Consider the following 20,424-nt stretch of genomic DNA (forward strand, 5'->3'; position numbering starts at 1 on the left):
TTTTTGGTTTGGAGCCTGACACCTGCATTCTACACATGAACGGCAGAATCAACCCCAGTTACTGTCTTTTAACTGGTGGAGCGTTTCCTGTTTTTTAGTACTTTGATGCCATGCTTTCCTTTTACTCTTAAATATTGAGCGTGGCGTGATTTAGTAAGAAAGAAAATTGATCTGAGAGTTTGATGTATCTTTTATCTAAAGAAAGTAACAATTCATTCCTTTTCTATTCTCTTTAGTTTTTTCTGTCTGCACTTTTATCTTACTTTTTTCTTGACTTTTCCTTTTTTAAAATTGTTTATCTTCTTGCTTTATCTTCTATCATTTTTTGTAATTCAATAAAGTTATATAAAAAAGAAATAAAATTAAACTGCATTGTCAGAAGATTATAAATATTTCAATTTAATTTACCTTTCTACAATCATAAAATCTTCTACTTAAGAGAATGCAAATTGCACAAGAAAAATAATATAGATGAAAGGCAGCTTTGTGCTCAGGGTGATTATTTGGCCTGAAGTGCCAAGAAAATGACAGGCATACAGTATCCTGTCACTATTTTTGTTGTGACTGGAGTGTCATAGTCCAGGTAACATGTCACAGAGTTTAAGATGAATGACTGAGATGGGTTTGAAACTCATGTTCTTAAAGAGAAGAACTGTCATTTGGTTCAGGTTGTGTACAATAGTGTGCATACACAAGGTATTACTTGAAATGCAAATATCCAATTCACAGTATTTTATTAGAATTGTCTTCTTACAGTTAAAGTGAATATGCTGTTGTGGCACTTAAATTCGGCTTTTAAAAAACCAAAGCCCCTATAGCTCTCAAGGAATCCAAATCTAGTGCATATTTAGAAGACAGCATAGGGTTTGGTAACTTGTTCACTCTCTGCCACTGCCCTAGTCCTCAATTTTTGGTTTTCTTTTCATTACTAGTATTTGTTTTGTTAGGGATATTTCCGTAGGTATCAATAGAAACTTCCCTCCTTGGGCAGGGAACAATCTAGTCTAGTATGGAGGACAATTTAGACACCCAAAGACAAAGGTAATTTCCACACCTTCCAACTTAACAGAATAACAGAGTTAGAAGGGACCTTGGAGGTCTTCTAGTCCAACCCCCTGCTCAGGCAGGAATCCATATATCATTTCAGACAAATGGTTGTCCAATCTCTTCTTAAAAACTTCCAGTGTGTTGGAACATTCACAACTTCTGGAGGCAAGTTGTTCTCCTGTTTAATTGTTCTAACTGTCAGGAAATTTCTCCTTAGTTCTAAGTTGCTTCTCTCCTTGATTAGTATCCATCTATTGCTTCTTGTCCAGCCTTCTGGTGCTTTGGAGAATAGCTTGACTCCCTTTTCTTTGTGGCAGCCCCTGAGATATTGGAACACTGCTATCATGTCTCCCCAGTCCTTCTTTTCATTAAACTAGACATACCCAATTCCAGCAAATATTTTTATATGTTTAAGATGCCAGTCCCCTAATCATCTTTGTTGCTCTTCTCTGCAATCTTTCTAGAGTCCGAGCATCTTTTTTATATTGTGGCGATATTTCAAATGTGGTCTTAAAATATATTCTTGTGTCATCCAACCATAATTGTGCCCGCATAACAATAATGAGGACCAACTTTATATTACTTCAGTGATTTACTGGTCAAAGCAATTAAGAGGCTATAAATCACTTGTATGGAAGTTTTTTTTTAAATTTATTTTCCTTCCATGAAGAATACCAATCTGGATCTCCCAAAATTATTCAATAAATGATATGAAAGATTGTAAAAGCCAGTTGTGTGATTAATCTTATGTTCAATTTGCCTTCCCTATAAGCAATATATTGTCCCATTTTCATTCCAGAGCAGGGGTATCAAACTCATGTCATAACAGCATCGTCACGTGATGTATTGGGTCTTTTTTCCCCGTTTGCTAAACTGGGTAGGGGCGGGGCCAGCACGTGATGGCCTGACGCCCGACGCCCGTTCTAGAGTATGCAAACTAAATTGGATTTATAATATGGATGAATCCAGTATTTTTGTGTAATTCAGTTAAATTCCTTTGAACTGCAATTGGTAAATCAAAGGTTTTTTTTCTCATTTAGCATTTAGTTTCTGACAGTATTTAAATTTACAGATTTTAACATTTTCTGCAAAAAAAGCTCCTCTACAGTGAAAAGAAGCAAACAACCACTGGATAATCATTTTGTATTATATCCTCTTTAGTGCTAGTAGAAAAGCGAAACTAACAGGTGGCACATTGTAAATCACTGCTTGTCAGAACAGATTATACAGCTATTGGCTGTTGGCTAGGTTGCATACTGCTAATCAATCTCTAGCTACATACCAATACTACGCATGCTATACCATACAGATGTCCATCCATACTAACATTCTTCCCACCACTTCAGGAGGCCTATCGTTTCCTATGAAAAAGGGAGAGGGGAAAATGTGGAGAGAGATCCTCAGTCTGGTGAAAAAGCATGTCCCACAACTCGATAGATCAGATAGCTCTTGGCCTAGGATAGTATACTGGCTGAGATTGTTGCTATCCTCAACCATTTAATTGTTTTACTATAGCAACCTGATTAATTACAGGAATCTTGCTGTGAGTGGTCCAGAGTTAGTATAGGTAAGATGGGCAGCCACCCATAATTTAAATAAAATAAATGAATAAATTGTTCTATTGCTGGGGAAATGAGATTATTCCACAGAAATATAAAATTATAGGGGATTGCATTAAACAATATGTAGAATAGGGTCTTTTTTATTTCCAAGGTAGCTTTATCATTGTGGGATTTATTTCTGTACAGATTGTAGACCATTTTTGGCACGTATTTCATGAATGCAGTTTGCCTGCACCGTTATAGTGTCTTGCACAAATGCTCTATTTTAAATAGCTGGACCGATAGGCAATCTGGAGCCAAGTTTATGAGCTCATCGTGGTATACAGTGTGATCTCAGTGGGTCTTTCAGAACTGTCATCTTAATGCATCACGTCAGCCACTTCATAGAATTAGGCTTAAATAGGCTTCATACATCATGCTGAACTGGAACATACCAGTCCAGGCTCAGTAAATAGGCAGGTTCACTGTAGGAACAGTGGCCTTGAATGATGGTCTTTTAAAGCTGGTTGCTGAAAGTCCCCAATGGGAAAGTGGCTTAAGAATAGAGCCACTGAAAATGTAAAGATGTAAGGACAATTCTATTACTGCACAAGCTTTGTTCCATGAAATGTTATTCTGTATTACTAATTGGTTTCCCAGGCTCACCAATTTCTCTTCATTAGCCTAAGACAGGTACACCTCTGTTACACTGCAGTAGGTAGGTAGGTCGTACCACTCAGGTGGGGAAGCTGATGTAATCCAGCTGTTCTGAAGTCTAACTCCCACAGTCCCTTGCTAAGGATGATGATTTTAGTACTGATGGGAGCCTGTGCTGAAGGACATTACTTTGGCACTGAGCAACCTTAATCCACTGCCCTGACCAGCAGCATGGGCATTTTTAAAATCCCTGCTTCACTGCCATTCGATAGCACTTTTAACTCTGCATGTTTGGCAATTAAGGAATGTGATAGATTAACAGAGTTGGAAGGGACCTTGGAGGTCATCTAGTCCAACTCCCTGCTCAAGCAGGAGGTCCTATACAATTTCTGACAAGTGGCCGTCCAGTCGTTTCTTGAAAGCTTCCAGTGATGAAGCACCTACAACTTCTGAAGGAAAGCTGTTCTCAATTGTTAAATCTCTCCTTGATAAGTTTCCATCCATTGTTTTGTCTGGCCTTGGAAAATAGTTGCCCCTCTCCTCTCTGTGGCAGCCCCTCCAATATAAGAACATTACCATCACGTCACCCCTGGTCCTCCTCTTCATTAGACTAGCCATGCCCAGTTCTTGTAACCGCTCTTCATATGTTTTAGCCTCCATACTTAATTGTCCCGCTTCATCAAATCTGGGGCTCGCTTTCGTTGTACGCAAGGAACGATATACTGCGTCCACTTGAATTATCCGTTCCCTCCCTTCCCTCAGCTCCGTTTCACGGCTTCCCATCTTCCTCGTCCTCCTCCGCTTTCCCGCTGTTTTCTCCAAGCAGCCAAGAGAGAACGGGGTTTCCCGGCCGTCGCAGTCTCCCACGCACGCCTGCGATGCCATATCTCGCCTCCCGCCTCGCCGAGAGACTCTGCTTTCCCTGGCAAAGCGCTTCATCACTGCAGCGCAGGGGACGCGCGCGGCGCCGGGGGATCCGCGCAGCTACTATCCCGCCCCTCCACAGCCACGGTCACGCCGCGAGGCTCCTCCTCAAGGAGGAGAAGACGGAGGAGGAAGAGGGGGGGAAAAGTCCAATCTGCTGCTGCTACTTCGAGCAAGCCGCAGCGCTATTACGCAGGGCTCCGAGTGGTTGGAGAAACAGCAGCCAGGGCTGCGCTTCCAGCGGGTAAGCGGGGTTCCCACTCGCAACGCCGCCTCTGCCGCGAGGAACTTTGGAGCGAGTTCTCCTCTTCCCCCCCCCTCAGATTTGGAAACGGGGCTCTCTTCGCACTTTTCCCCGAAAGTCCTTTAAAGGAGGGAGAGGTGCTGCTTGATCGGCGGCAGTCACGCTCGGGCGATTTTCTTAGGCGCAGAAGTTTGGGCGAGTTCCGCGGGACTTTGGGGAGAGTGAAGTGGCGTGGGGTTTGCGGCCGTACTGCAGTCGTGTCCGAGGCGCCTCAGTTTCCTTTGTGGGTGCAGCCCTTTGGAGGGAATCTCTATCTCTAGGGGGAAATCACAGCTTGGCGGGGGGTCGTCGAAGTCCTGATGAACGAGGCTTTCTCTTGCGCATATGAACCCCCCCACCCAAAGAGAACTTTTTAGGGAGGGCAAGCGGATGGCAATGGGGGGGTGGGGGGCAGAAAGGCGAAGTAAAAAAGCTGCGGACGAGCGTGGCGGCAGCGAAGGAAGCGCAAAACGTTGCCGGGTGGCTGCAGACAACCTGGCCGGTTTTGCAGTGCGCTGGACGCGGGGGAAAGCCTCGAGGCTTTTTGCAAAGGGCTTGAACGCGCGCGCGCGCCGCTGCTTCTCCCTCTCTCTCTCTCTCGGTAGGATGAATCTGCAAGATTCTTCCTCTCTCTCGGAAGCTTGCAAAGTTGTTAGCTTGCACTTCGTCTTGGAATCGGACCGTGGGGACATGGTGCATTTATTCTTTTAGTCGCCGAATACTTTTTGACGCACAGCTGAGCGGCTGCTTAGTCGTGCGCGGCTGCCTCCTGCGCCTTTTCCCCAAACCCTCCCTCCTTTTCGTTACTTGGCGTGTGGAGGTGCAGCGGCAATAAAGGGAGAGATCTCGAGAAAGGTTGGCGTGGATTTGCGGGGTGGTGGTGGTGGTGGTGGAAGGGAGTTATCCGAGGCAGAGACCGGTTATACTCAGGGGGAGCAGACGAGTGGAACTCACAGGCACGTGTAACGCCGCGTAGCCACTACGGGGGAAATCCTGCTCCTTCCCCCCCGTGCGCCCGGGGAGCGCGAAATTAATCCCTGCAAGCTGACGGGGAGTGGGGATGGGTGGGCTCACTCGGGGTTGCCACTTTGACGTCTAAGCGAAAAGCGGGCGGGGAAGGGAGGATCGACGAGCAGGACGGGAGTTCCCAGGCAGCTAGAACAGCTGAGATACTTGGCTTTAAGTTTCGGCGATGGGTAGGACCCAGTATAGTTCTTTTCCGCATAGGATTTTGTGGTGATGCTACCTCGGAATTCCAAGCGCAAAATTCCCCGTTGGATTCCCCCCCTCTTCTAGGGAGATTCCACCTTTTTTGTGCCCCCACCAAAGAAATGAATGGTGTTTTTAGAAAGGACAGAACATTAAGAGGAATCTCCATCAAGCGTGCGATGCCTACCTTTTCTTGCCTGAATAGCACTGCAGTGCAGGGAGCTGACATGATTCAGTATGTCCTTGTTTAGAGAAAGGCTGCCACAACATCACAGCCCATATTTGGGGTGTTGTTAACCGGAAAGGAATCGACATGCTTTTCTTTTGTCTTTTTAATAAGCTGATATTTTAACCTAAATTAAAAATAATAGTCAGCATACACTAGAAAAAGTACGTTACCTTCCCCAGAATCATTGGGGGGAAAAAGAATGACTATTTGGTGATATATCCTAACATCTGTCTGCATAAAAAGTAGATCAGCATTTGTGTGTTTCATGAACAACAGTATTTAACTTGGAAAGGAATTGCTAAACATTTAAATTATGTGTGACCATAAGAATATTACAATAAAAAGAAAACTAAGCAGCAAAAAGATTGCAAGTTTACTTCATTGGTAAATGTCCCGGGTGCAGACAAATTATGTGGAAAAGAGAAGCAAAAAATTAAATGCTACAGTTTAAGTCTTTCCATCTTTATTAATTTAGGCTATACCCGAACTTACTGAGCAGAAAGCTGCATTTAATTTTGTAGTATTCCTGAATGAGTATTTATATAATTTCTGCTAATAGAACTGATGTTGAATATCAGGAGATATGTACAGGAGAACATTCCACAGCATCAGCTTTATATTAATTTTTTTTGCAAAAAAAAAAAAGCTTTCTTAGATTTTCATTAAACACTTTGGTTTTTTATATTGCAAAATTTCTTTTTTTACAAGAAATTTATATGAATGTGATTTCCCCATTAATTTGGACACATGAAAGAATAAAAGCATTCAGAAAGACATTAGCTGCATTTTGGTGTATATTGCATACCTAACAAACTGTGTTGGGTATATTGGGTATATTGTTAAATGTATCCTATTTTTCCATATAAATGCGGGGATTATAATAGGATATTTAAGAATAAAGAACTGAAGCTAATGTTTAAAAGACAGAATGGCAAATTATTTTTGTAAGCAAAGCCTGGTGCGCATAAGAAGGTAGTCAAGCTAAAAGCACAGGGGGACATGATAAATTGACATAATGAAGGATAAAATAATGCTGTTGTATAATTTTAAGGCTGGGTGAAAAATTAAAATTATATTAAAACTGTTTCAGTGTTACCTTTTTATCCTATACAAATCTTAATTGAAAACAATTGGGCTGATTTTATTAAAACTGACTTCCAAATAAATCCTGCAAGATTTTTCTAACCTTGTACCTAGGTTGATCCTAACCTTGTGAATCTTAATGGAAAATCCCATTCAATATAATTAAGTTTGCTGTCATTGATTATATATAGCAGGAGATCTAAATAAACCTATTTATCAAAGTCTGAATGTTGGTGCTTATTTAATCAACATTTATTAGATGAAATGAATGTGCAAATAGGAAGGAGAGTTTTCAGCTACGCAGGCTTTGTTATAACACTGATAGCACTTAATAGCAAAGAATAAATTAGTTGGTAACTAATTTAATTGAGCTTTGCTAAATAACAGGATGTAGCTTTGAAAGGCTAAGTAAAAAGGTTTACAAATGAAGTGTATTAGATGTATTAAATTCTTCTCAAGGATATTTCAGCTTATAGTATTTTCTTCTAACAAAAATACATTAAAATATCTTTTAGGATGCAAGATTAAATATGGGAGCAAACTTTAATAATGTACTAAATAAAATGTGTATCAGTAAAAAATAATATTTTTTGCAATTGCTGCATGTAACTTTTAATTATGCATTGCAACTCAGCACTTATAAGTACCGGTACTAGACAACTAAATGTGTATTTTATGAAGGATATCAATTAAGTAGTCTTATTTTATAAAAGTACAGTATGCTTTTTGAATGGACCATTAAAAAACCGTTTACTAGATTTTTTTATCAGTAAATTAGATAAGTAAATTAGTAAGAGATTATTAAAAATCTCTCTTTTTAACTCCATTATGACTTGGTTTAAACAAAAAGGCATTTTCCAGAATATCTTATGATATTTTTTAGAAAGAAAGATTGTAGGCAAATTATTTGTAGGATATTCTGTACTCTGGAGAAAGCTGATATTTGAAAGGTAGGAAAACTATTAGCTTGGATAAAGTGGCTGTATTTAAATTCTGTATTGTCTGTGCTTGATCTTTTAAACTGGGAAGAATATAAATCTAATATATGTTAACTATGCAAACAGTAAACCTGGTATTCAAGTCAGAATCAGGAATTCTGGTGTGAAATTCCACTCACCCATTCTAAGGTCGCACAGAAAAAATATGACCAAAAGAAAACGCCATGTTGGTCTGTGAAGTTCTTTTTCATTTCTGAAGTAGAAAGCATATGAATAAAAGGCTTGTCTCGTTCTCTTGCAACATGTGTAGAAATATTTAGAATACAGTTCTACATGAGTATTCCAAGTAGGTAAATAAAACAAATCCAAATGGAAGTATCAAAGAAAATCAGCTGAAGTAACATCTACCAAATACTAATTAGAGGGCCTTTTAGCCTACATCTCTATGGGTGGATCTTCCAAATAAAATTAATTTGTCTTTACATTTTATATGGAAATAACAAAGACTTGCACTAGGGGAATAATTGCCAGGGAGGGGTGCAATGGGGTCTTTGGAAGGGAGGGGTGCAATGGGGTCTGTTTGGGGAATGGGATAATGTTGTCTTTCAGAGAAAAGTTTTTCCATTGCAATACAAAGTGGAAAACAATGAGGTATCTGAAAAAGCTCAATCTAATACATTTATTGTTAAAATGTACATTGATTTGAGAGTGTTGTCAATTGAAGAAATTCAGATTTCAAATAATAAACAATCCTTGATTTATCTGAATACTGTGGACAAAACTTGCTCATGCACTATATGTTTCTATGTATGCATTTTAATGCTGACATTTTTCTTGTTTCATTAATCCATTCAATAGATCTTTTATGGTATTACTAACACTGAATTTGAATTTTAGGAATAAGAAAATACTCTCCTCCCCCTTTATTACCAACACTTCAAACACAGATTTAAAGTGATGTATTAATATCCATAATAAATGGCACAAACTAATAAAATAGCAATGTCTTCTGATCTTACAGAAAAAAAAGTAATCTTGCAGTTCCTAGTTTGATAGAATTTCCTGGGTATAATTGAACAGGTTAAACTAGAAAAGAGTAGTGAGGAGAAATCTTATCATTTTGCATGCTGGTTGTGAAAATAATTTCAAGAAGGAAGAGAAATTACTCTTCAGAGAAAACCAGCAGAAATCACTATTGATTAAATACAAATAAAATGTTTAGGAAATCAAGGCTAAATGTGTAAAATACGATTGCCTGAAGGTATAAAATATCACTTGATAATTAAACTTACTACATTACCAAATTGATTAGTCCCCTGCTTCAAGTGCTAATTAACCTTAACCTCATATTCTTGCAGCATTAGGTAATTCATTGATTGGACTTATATATCACACTAAACCATAGTTTGTTTAACCAGAACTATAGAATAAATTAGATGTCTGACTTTGAGAATGGTTAAAGTAATAAAAAATGATTTATAAACCATAGCATCTGAGTTCATACAACTTACTAAGGCAAAATCAATTAAGTCACAATGACATTAGAGTTTTGTGTGAATCAAAATATCAGTTCAGAGTAGACGGAAGTGATACTCTTCAGGAGTGTCAAACTGGCAGCCCACATCTGGCCACGCCCACCCCAACTCCGCAAATGGGGAAGAGGTGCTGAAATGTCATGTGATGGCAACGTGACGTGGCAAGTTTGACACCCGTACTTTAGAACAAGAAAGAAAGTTAACACTATAGCTATTGCAAATGCATCTTTGGGTTAGTGACTACACCAGCAACAAAATAAGGCATTGCAAGCTCATTTTATACATTTTATTTGGTTTTGCTGAGTCCTTGGCATTTTTCTCCTTTGTTGTTAAGATGTCCATTAACTGTTGGGGGATTGGTTAAGACACAAGCAAAGATCAACCAATCAGCCAACTTGGAAATCAATGTGAAAACTCAGGGGCTTGAAATAGGATTAACAAAAAGCAGAGAACAAAACTTGGAATGGGACAGATAGGCTTGAAATAACAGCGAGAGAGTACCAAGAAAAGAAAACATGGAGTAGGGAAAGAAAACAGGAAAAAGGATGGGTAGAAAGATTGCTGGCAGGGAGAAAGAGCCGAAACAGTAAGCAGAAATTAGGAGCAAAGTTGTGCTACGGTGTAAAGCCTCTGTTACTTTCTTGGGCTGGTTTATGGTTCAAAGTGGTCCACAGCTCTCCTAAGAATGGTTAAATATAGGAAAAATCTGTAACCCCCATTCTCCTTCAATACAGAAGTGCTCTTCATAATCTCTTAGTTGACTGATAAAATAGTTGATTCATCTGGTAGATGAGAAATATTTAGGAGTAATTGTTGAGGCCCAGGTCCCATGCAAATAGCAAATGGGTTGAAGGAATTAGCGAGCAGGGCCACATAGAGAGGAAACCCGAAGTAATTAGAATAAAGTGGCAAGTTTGGTCTTCGGGTTGCTAAATTAATACCTGTGATTTAAAATCAGACTGTGTTCTGTCAGAAGACAACTTTGAGTAATGTCTGATCTAAGCACCTACTATACATTGACATAACACATGCAGAATCATTTAGTTCCACTGACTTTCCAGAGTGGTAGATTTGAGAAGAATTTCTGATGAAATTTTATGGAAAATCACACTGTTGGAATTGGGTTTTAAATAGAGCTATGTTTGATGAAAGTCATTGGGGTTCACAACCAAATGATGTTGAATTGAAAAGAAATTTTGAGATTTCCTTTGACTTCTTATTTATTTCAGCATTACTGTTTAAAGTTGTTTTGTTTACTTAAGCTAAATATAGTGTATCTCAATTCAGATATAATGAGAAAATAGAATTAAAAATAAAAACAAAATGTATTCACATATTTAAATAATAATTTAGTATTAAATCTAAACAAGGCTATTGTTTAACCAATCTGAATTATATGCAGTACTCTGCAAAAGTCTTAGGCTACCATTAGATTTTTTGTTGTGTATGATGACCATATACAATTATGTCTCAGTCTCCTTATTAGAATACAACCAGAAAATACAAGAAATTTGTATGTAGCATTCAAAAACAGGAAAAAACAGTTTTCATAGGCGACCTCATCATACACTTGAGCAACAGCAGACACACAGCTCCCATAAACCTCAATGGAATGGAACCCTAAGTACAGTCATTGCTAACACCTGTATGTGTTCTACTATGAGATGGCAAAATAACTGCTGTGTAGAAAGGTCTATTGCACCAGGTTTGTGTAAGACATGCTTGACCATTTATTCCAATGTAATTCATTGGAAGCTTGCTAATAAAAAATTTCTGATGAGAAGTTCCTCAGAATTTTTTATTTGAGAGACTGGAGGAAGGCTAGCAAGGACCTGGCTCAGCATCTGGCAGCTTCGTCAGGATTCCAGGTTGACCCTTCTACTGTCAGATGAAACTTGATCAAGAAGGTCTTTGTGGAAGGGTCGCAGCCAAGAAACCACTTTTGTAGCAGAGGTATAGAGTGAAAAGGCTAAGATATTGACTAAGGATCAGTAGAAAAAGGATATTATGAAGTGATAGATCCTAATTTGAAATTTTTGGGTGAAATTGTTGATGGACGAATGAGAGCTTGTGGCCTTCAGTGAAGCATGGGGAAAATGGGCTGCATTTCTGTCTGGTGATGGCGATATTGCCCATATTAATGGGATGCTGAAAAGTGCAGACAGGTTTTAATTCATCTTTCCATTCGTTCTGGAAGGCACCTGATTGGGATTGGGTTTATTTTTCAACATGATAACGATCCCAAGCATACTGCTACTGCAGTGAAATCATGAGGAAAACAGCTGATAAATCACTGAAAGTCATGGACTGGCTTCCAGAGTCCAGACCTGAATATTACAGTGGCAGTATGGGATCACCTGGACAGAGAAAGAAATAGAAGACAACCTACATCTAAACTCTGGGAAGTGCTGAAAGAAGCCTGCTATAATATACTGGAAGATTACCTCAGAAACTTCAGGACAGTCTCCCCAAAAGAGTTCAAAGTGTTCTTAGGTCACACTAAATACTGACTTTTGCCTGAAGAAACTACTTTGTTCTGAAAATTGTGTTTGTTTAAATTTTGTGTACATGTTTCCTGTGTTTTCTCTCTGAATCTTAATACAGAGATTGAAAAATAATTCTAGATGTTAATTAAAACTTTACTAAAACAACGAAATGGGTGGGGGCCTATGACTTTGGCACAGTAGGGTACTAGATGGCATTTTTGTTTCCCCCCCAACAAATTATGCTAAAAGCAACTCACAATTTTTATATAAATAGCAATAATATGAATGTGGCCAAAAGTTTTGGCATGTCTCCACTTTTTCTCCAAGAATCCCAATTTGCCATGAAATAAGTTGAAACTGTCACAAGTCCAAGGGCAGACACTTTGCTTTTGATGTATGACTTAACATATTCTTATAAATAGCAAAACAAATGAAATTGATGTGGAAATAACTTGGTACTCTTAGAATAAAATAGGTTGTTGGATTTCAGTGATCTCTCAAGCAGACTAATTAGTATTACAAATAGATTCAATTTCATTATCACTCAAAACTCAAAACTATGGAGAAAAATACTCAGGGTTTTTGGATCCTACAGTGCAGTCAACATGGACATGAAAAGGAAAAGCAAAGAATTATATGAGGATAAAAGAATGTTCCTGTGAGCACAGTTGCTATTATGAAATTTTTTTAAAATCCCTGGACATGGCTGCAAAATGAAAACTCACTCTTTACTTTATTGTCATTGCACTTCATGCAACGAAATCAAACACCATCTTCAGTGCACATAATGACCATGACCATGGAAATAAACACAAACATACATCCTGTGGTTTCTTCCCCAAAACCTTTAACCTTAGACGGTAGAAGGTCACCAGCAGTTTTTCATTCAGTTGTTTTCTGAGAAGTCTCAGGTAGTAGTATCTCTGCTGGGCCCTTTTGACCAGAGCTTTAATGTGGGCACCCCAGGTCAGGTCCTCTTTTAGGGTAACACCCAGAAACTTAAAACTGGCCACTTGCTCTACTCGGTCTCCATTGATAAGCAAGGGCTGGATGTCTGATCTGTTCCTTCTATAATCCACTATAAGCTTCTTGGTCTTATTGGTGTTGAGGACCAAGTTATTATCTCCACACCAGGAAAGCAATCGGTCTGCCTCATCTCGGTAGGAAGATTCATCCCCTCGGGAGATAAGTCCCACCACTGTTGTATCATCTGCAAATTTAGTAATAGTATTACTAGTGTGAGTGGGAATGCAGTCATGTATATAAAGAATATAGAGTAAGGTACCGTATTTGCCGGCGTATAAGACGACTTTTTTGCCCTGAAAAACATGCCTCCAAGTGGGGGGTCGTCTTATACGGCGAGTATATAACAAAGGTCGTCTTATACGCCGGCAAATACGTTGTTGTCACCGGTGCAAGAGCGACGGGGGCGGAGCTCCGCAACTTGCGAAGCCCCTTCAAGCCCAGCCGGAGTCTCTCTTCCTCCTCCTCCCCCACCCACCCACCCACCCACTCCGCTCGTGCAAGCGGACAGGCAGGCTCCAGGCTTTGCCCCCATCCCTCACCTCCTTCCATCCCCCTCCACCCCCCAGTGGCAGAAACTTCCGCACGTGGGGACGAGTGGAGGGGTGGGAGAGCAGCGACGCAGCTCAAAGCTGAGAAAGCGCCATCCTTGCTTTTGTGCTTCGGGAAGAGTTCGTGTTTTTGTTTTTTGTTTTCTCCCAGGAATGGGATGCTGCTCGTGCGATTTTCTTTGGGAAGTTTTCTCTTCCCGGTTTCAGCCTTTGCTCGAATCCTCCCCCGATTCACTTCTGGAAAGGATGCTTGTGTAACTCTTTTCCTAAGCGTTGCTGGGGTGGAGGGGGGCAGTGTGCAGCGTGAGCGAGAGGCTCTTTTCCTTTCTCCCTGAGCGCAAAACCGTCTGCCTTCTTCTCTCTTGGACGGACCGAGCAAGGCTAATAAGATAATAATAAGATAATAAGATCCTAAGCGCGTTGTGGAAACAGATCTGGATCTCATTGGAGAAAGGTAGCAAATGAATGAACTGGACTTTTGGCAAGTCTCGGGTAGGAACTCGACGCTTTCTGGAAAGTTAGTGAGCAGGAAAATAGACATCCTTTCCGCTTTCTCCCAGCGTGGGTATTTCATTATCCCTCCCTGTAAGAAGTAACAACCACAAAGCCAAGGGAAAAACGATGCGCAGGAAAAAGCCACAGTAGGAAGCAAAGATTTCTCCCCCCCACCCTCTCTCTCTGAAATAATTAATGTCGCAATCAGTGTGGTGCACCCTTGGAGACAAATTGGTTGGGGAGGTGGAAAGATATTAAGAAACAACTCGACTGTTTTTCGTCCAGTTTTATTTTTATTTATTTATTTTCCCCTGAAAAAGCAGATCGCTCAACGGTGTCACAAAGAAAGGGAGAGGAATTGAGTGCCAGCCTGAGAAAGGCGAAGCTGCCTCTCTAAAGCATTTTGGTGGCTTTGTAAGTTTGGGGGAAAGGGGCGGGGGTGTCAATCAAGAATTATATCCAGAATACCCCAAGTGTTACAACTTACCGTATTTGCCGGCGTATGACTTTTTTGCCCTGAAAAACATGCCTCCAAGTGGGGGTCGTCTTATACGGCGAGTATATAACAAACTCTATATTTTCAGTGGAAATGTTGGGGCTCGTCTTATACGCCCAGTCGCCTTATACGCCGGCAAATACGGTACTCAACACGCAACCCTGTGGTGTACCAGTGTTAAGAATAAGGGCTGAAGAGGTATGATTACCTAATCTGACCCTCTGTGAGCGGCCAGACAGGAAATCCATAATCGAAAGGCAGATTGAATTAGAAAGCCCAAGGTCCAGAAGTTTAGACACTAGTCTGTATGGAAGAATTGTGTTAAATGCAGAACTAAAATCCACAAAAAGCATCCTCACATAGCCCCCCCCTCCCGCTGTTCTAGATGAGTCAGAGCAGTGTGAAGAGTGATGGCTATAGCGTCCTCTGTAGTTCTCCTAAATGCTGCTGCGAGAGCCCAGGATGGGTTAGACGACTCCTGATGACATCATCAAGCTGGGTCTGTCTTGTATAAAAAGGACTGCCTGTGGTAGTTTCCCCCCAGCTTTGACTCAGCTTCTTTCGATGACAATTGAGCTGTGTCTCTGAAAGCAATTTAGCAAAGCAGCAACAGCAAATTTACAATTACAAACTTTCAGCACAGCTCCCGGGGGGACATGGTCAGCTGTGCCTTCAGGAGAGTGGGCTTCCGTTCTGCAATGCAGTGAATCATCCCATAATCCAGGAAGACTAAGTAAAGGAGAAGCCATATGCCCTCCTCTGCAGCTCTCCCTGAGCGAATTTGGCCGGCGTGATCATAAAGATTGAAAGGAGATCATAGCGCCTCACAGCTGATTGTAAACAACGCGGTTTCCTTTCTATTACCAATTTCGCTGCTTGGGGCATTTTTTTCTGCCTATAGAGCGAGGATCAGCCATCGCAGGCTGCAATTGTGCGAGGGGCCAATTTGGATCGTCTTCTTAGAGTACGTGGCGAGCAGCCATCTTAAATGCCACACTCATCAACGGCCTACCCCTGCGCCACAGTAGGCCGTAATCAAGGCCTCTACATAGGCAGCACATAGGGTCGCTTCCAGCACCTCCTGTGCTTGTCCATACCAACGGAGGAGGAGGATAGAATTCAACAGAGCTTTCAGGCCTGGACAACCAGGGTCTTCAAACAACAAGAGGAAGAAAAAGAGACCACTCTCAGTGCAAAGGTAGGTAGAGGCCAAGTGCAACAGGCCTCCCAACCATCTTACCCTCCGATTGTTCAGGCAGGTACTTCCAGGGGGGTGGATGAAACACTCCAGCCCCTTTTTGACAATGGGTGGTCCCAAGCCCGGTCTCCAGAGCCGGTTGAAGAACAATTCGGGCCTCTAGACCTAAGCAGATCAGGCCCCAATTTTGAAACAAGCCTCTTGGGACCTCTCTTCAGCTTGGCCCTCCATGGCCCAAGGTGTTCTCGACCTAAACTTGAGGCTTCCTACACCCCTGCTACAGGCCTTCGCCCCTTAGATCCATCATTTGGTGGCAGACCCAACTACATCCAAGATGTAGTCTCCATTGCCATCAGACAGGGCCTAGCAGAAGGTCTGCTATTAATTTTTCGACCCTCAAACAGGACCCAGCCCCCCTTTGCTGGCCTACTACAAGCCAGATCCCCCAGAGGGGACTGCTTCACCCACAGGAGCCTAAGGCCCCTTCTGCTCAATCAGAATGGGGAGGCGCTAGAGCAGGGAGACAATACAGAACCATCGGAACGTAGCCACTCCTGCTTCTGAATGGGAGGAGGGAGAAATCTGGGAGCCCAACCTCTCTGACGAAGAGGAAGATCTGCTACCCGATCAATCCCCATCAGCCACAAACCGGCTTTATTCAAGCCTCTCCTCCACAAGGCACTGGTTACTGCCCAGTGTACCCAGAGGAGGCTGCCCCCAAACCTCAGGTGGTACAGTCGGGGTTCAGGGATTCCCTCTTCTCCAAAAACATTGTCCACTCGAAGGTCCTTCCATCACCCAGTTTTTCTGGATCTGATCAGAATTAATTCGCCTCTCCTGCTGCAGGCCCCTACCCATCTTCATATGACAGGCAGTTCTACAATATGGGCCCTTCCCTCGCTGCCGCTCTTACAGTTCCCTCTGTAGATGCTCCAGTCGTGGCTTCCTTCTCCTTGGGCACTCCAACTGAGCCCAAGGATGTACTTTAGGCAGGGGACAAACGTGCCGAGCAGACATTAAAATGTAATGACCAGGCCTCTGCTTCGGCTGTCCAGGCCTCGACCGCTGCATTGTTTTTCACAAGGTCCTCTATCCACGGGCTGCACCAGCTACAAGACCGCATATCTCCATCAGACTTGAGATCAAATCAAGATATCAATAAGATTATAGCAGCAGCGGAATTCACGGGGACGCCACCCTAACTTCCACCAGTTCTTCTCCAGGGCCATGGCTTCGTCTGTGGCAGGGAGGAGACTGCTATGGTTACGAATTTGGCAGCAAAGCCTCAGCGCAAGTGGAAGCTGGCTTCGGGCCCCAGCACCAGTGAGAAGCTGTTCGATGATGCTCTCGATCCATTCATCGTCAAAACGAGGGTCAAAGGAAAAGTTCCTTCCTCGCCAGGCTGGAGGGCAGACTTCCATCCTGCCCCTTACCTGCCACCTCCATTTAGGCCCAAAATTACTTATTGCTTCTCCAGGCTGCAGAGAGTGTATTCCCAGCGCCAAGAGCAACACCCTGACATACCTGGCAGACAACAACAAACTGCGGGTAAATGGCTCTTTCGTGGGGGAGGGGGTCGCTCATTCCCTCGCTCTAAATAATCCCTCATTCTTCCCATCAGAGGTCATTTGGCCTTCTTCTCATCCAAATGGGAGGAGTCAACGACGGACGCCTGGGTACTCAATACAGTAAAGTCAGGGTTACAACTAGAATTTCTATCATCACCCCCAGGAAATTTTCTGCTCTGCCCCATCTCATGGGACAATTTTAAAAAGTGCCCTTATGGAATCGGCCATTCAACGCCTAGTTGACATAACGACCATTCAACCAGTCCTGAACTGCAATGAGGACGTGGGTTTTATTCTCGGCCTGGGGGGGGTGGCGAGGTATTCTCAACCTAACATTTCTGAATCCATTTATCCCATTCAGGAGCCTTGAAATGCAGATGCTGCATTCTATTCTAGAGAGCATTCAGGAGGGCTATCTCCTCTCTTCCATTGAACTTACGACCCATCGACAGCTCCTCAGGTTTTGTTATAATGGGGGACACTACCAATACAGGACCTTGCCCCTTGGACTTTCTTCAGCACCCAGATCATTTACTAAGGTGGTGGCAGCTTTGCCAGCCCTTATTAGGGCAATCCCAGTAAGAGTCCAGTGTTACCTGGAAGATATACTGGTCCAGTCATCTTCCCCATCTAGGGCAGCAGATGATTTGGATATCACCATTCAAGTTCTTCAAGAGCACGGCTTCTCTGTCAAAGAGGCCAAAAAAAACCACTTTACTCCCACCAATTCCTTACTCTACTTGGGAGCTGTATTACATACTTTTTTCTGCAAGGTGTCCTTGTCCCAGGAACGTCAGGAGAGTATCAGTTAATTGGCCATATAAAAATCTAACCCCAGAGTGCCCCTGGCTATGCTTTCCCAACTCCTGGGGAAAATGATATCATGCATTAATATAGTGCCATGGGTTAGATTCCATGCCAGGTCCCTCCAATAATTTCTTCTACCTTATCAGAAGACAGGTAAGAGTTGTTCCTCTTTCAGGTCAGATTAACTCCGTTGGTCCTTAAATCTTTTCGATGGGGGTCATCTGAGGTGTTTTCCATGGGACTCTTGTTCAAGGAACCGGACAGGTTAGTGCTGACCATGGATGCTAGTCTGTATGGCTGGAGAGCCCACCTTCAATCCAGGGTGGTCCAGGGACCATGGTCCCAGGCAAATTTGGCCCATAATATTAATTGGCTAGAGCTTCGAGCGGTCCATTTGGCCCTGACACAATTAGAGGATGCTGTCTCAGATAGGGACATCCTGATCTTGCTTGACAAGGTGTCAACCAAGGCGCATTTTAACTGCCAAGGTGGGACACATTCAGGACCTCTGGTGTTAGAGGCAGTTCAACTCTGCTTATGGGCAGAGAGACACCAGGTATCGCTCAGAGCTGAGCTCATTGCAGGCGGGGCCAATGTTGAGACTGACTGGCTTAGAAGAGCCACCGATTTATTTCAGGAGCTGTCGTTGTGCTTCAGATTGCCAGCAGTGGATCTCGCTTCCCAGGACAACATGTAACTCCCGAGATTCTACTCCAGGTGTGCGGTTCCGGGAGTGGAGGGAATGAACGCTTTATGCAGCCCTTGGCCACGGGAACTCCTGCATGCCCTTCCTCCTCTGCCCCTGTTTCCGAAGGTCTTCCAGAAACACTGGGCAGAAGAGCAGAACTTATACTTGTAGCCCTCACTGGCCCAGGAGGCCATGGTTCTCAGACTTAGTAAACTGTTCCATCTTCAGTCTTGGGAGGATTCTGGTAGACAGAGTGTCACTCAGACAGGGGCCAATATTGCTTCCAGAGCCCCAGTGGCTTCAGTTGGCCATCTGGAGATTGAGCGGGGATCCCTGATCCGGAACTATCATTCCTCCAGAGTAATAAGAACTATCCAAGCCTCCAGGGGACTCTCCACCAACTGCATCTACGATGCAACCTGGAAGGCTTGCAGCGATTGGTGCCATAAGTTTCACATTGCCCCTTCCGGGGCCTTAATTGCCAGATGCTGGACTTCCTCCAAGAGAGTCTAGACAAGGGACTTTCACCTAACACTCTGTGGAGGCAGGTTGCAGCCTTGTCCTCTGTTCTATTCTTGAGGGGAGTGGAATCTTTGTCTAGACATCCCACGGTCTGCAGGTTTCTGAAGGGTGCTACAAACGTGAGGCCTCCAGTGGTCATCAAGATCCCACATGGGACTTCTTTAAAGTACTGCAGTCGCCGACCAAGTCCCTATTCGAACCACTGAGGTCAATTCCCTTGCAGTTTTTTTGTCTTGTAAGGTGGCATTTCTGGTAGCGATCACCCCTTCTAAAAGGATTTCGGTCCTGGCAGCCTTGTCTGTCAGGAAAGATATCTAGACCCTTTTGTACCTAAGATTAATACTGGGTTCCTCAGATCCCAACACATAGTGTTACCTGATTTCTGTCCCCTTCCACTCCACGACTTAGAGCGCAAGTAGCACACCCTAGATGTTAGCAGGGCGCTTAGAATTTACATCAGACGTCCCTCTACATTTAGCAAAACTGAGGCCATGTTTGTGTCCTTTCCCCTTCCCATTGGGGGCAATAAAACCTCTCCTCCCACCTTGAGTAGGTGGATCACGGCATGCATTGCACAGGCCTTCTAACCAGAGCCCTTCCAGTACCCCAGGACCTAATGGCACACTCTGTTAGGAGTGCCTTGACTTCAGCTGCCTGGGCCACCCAGACATCCCTAGTGGAGATTTGCAGAGTGGCTATGTGGACCTCCCCATCTCTGTTCATCAGACATTACCGTCTGGATTCCTATGCCTCGACGAGTGCGGCTTTTGGCAGACGGATGCTTCAGTGAGTGGTTCCAACTTTGGAGAGACTTGCCGGACGAGGACCATCCCGTGGACATGCGGGCTTTGATATGTCCCATCCTGGGCTCTCGCAGCATTTAGGAGAATGGACATTGGTAAATTTACCTGAGAATGCCCTTTCTATAGATGCTGCTAGAGAGCCCAGCCCCTCCCTTATTTCATCTGGACCATGGTAAGATGTGTTAATGTTAAAGATTCTGTTTGGCTTTCAGAGACACTTCCTACAGTCAAGTACCTTCGCCAAAGCTGGGGGGAAATTCCCACAGGCAGTCCTTTTTATACAAGACAGACCCAGCTTGATGATGTCATCAGGAGGAGTCTAACCCATCCTGGGCTCTCTA

At 43.0% G+C, this 20,424-nt stretch overlaps 1 protein-coding gene across 2 annotated transcripts in view; it reads left to right on the forward strand.

Moving 5' to 3' along the window:
* Positions 1-3,905: 3,905 nt before the first annotated feature.
* Positions 3,906-20,424, forward strand: part of SV2C (synaptic vesicle glycoprotein 2C) — a 74,776-nt gene continuing 58,257 nt past the window's right edge. The window contains exon 1 of one of the 2 annotated variants that reach the window (XM_087958301.1): positions 3,906-4,413. The gene's annotated coding sequence lies outside the window, so the exon portion shown is untranslated. The remainder of the gene's footprint in view (positions 4,414-20,424) is intronic. The other variant, XM_087958303.1, reaches the window with a different exon arrangement.

The sequence above is a fragment of the Notechis scutatus genome, chromosome 2 (genome assembly GCF_049901735.1).
Source record: "Notechis scutatus isolate UNSWTSFEM ecotype Mainland chromosome 2, rNotScu1.2, whole genome shotgun sequence".
NCBI lineage: Eukaryota > Metazoa > Chordata > Lepidosauria > Squamata > Elapidae > Notechis > Notechis scutatus.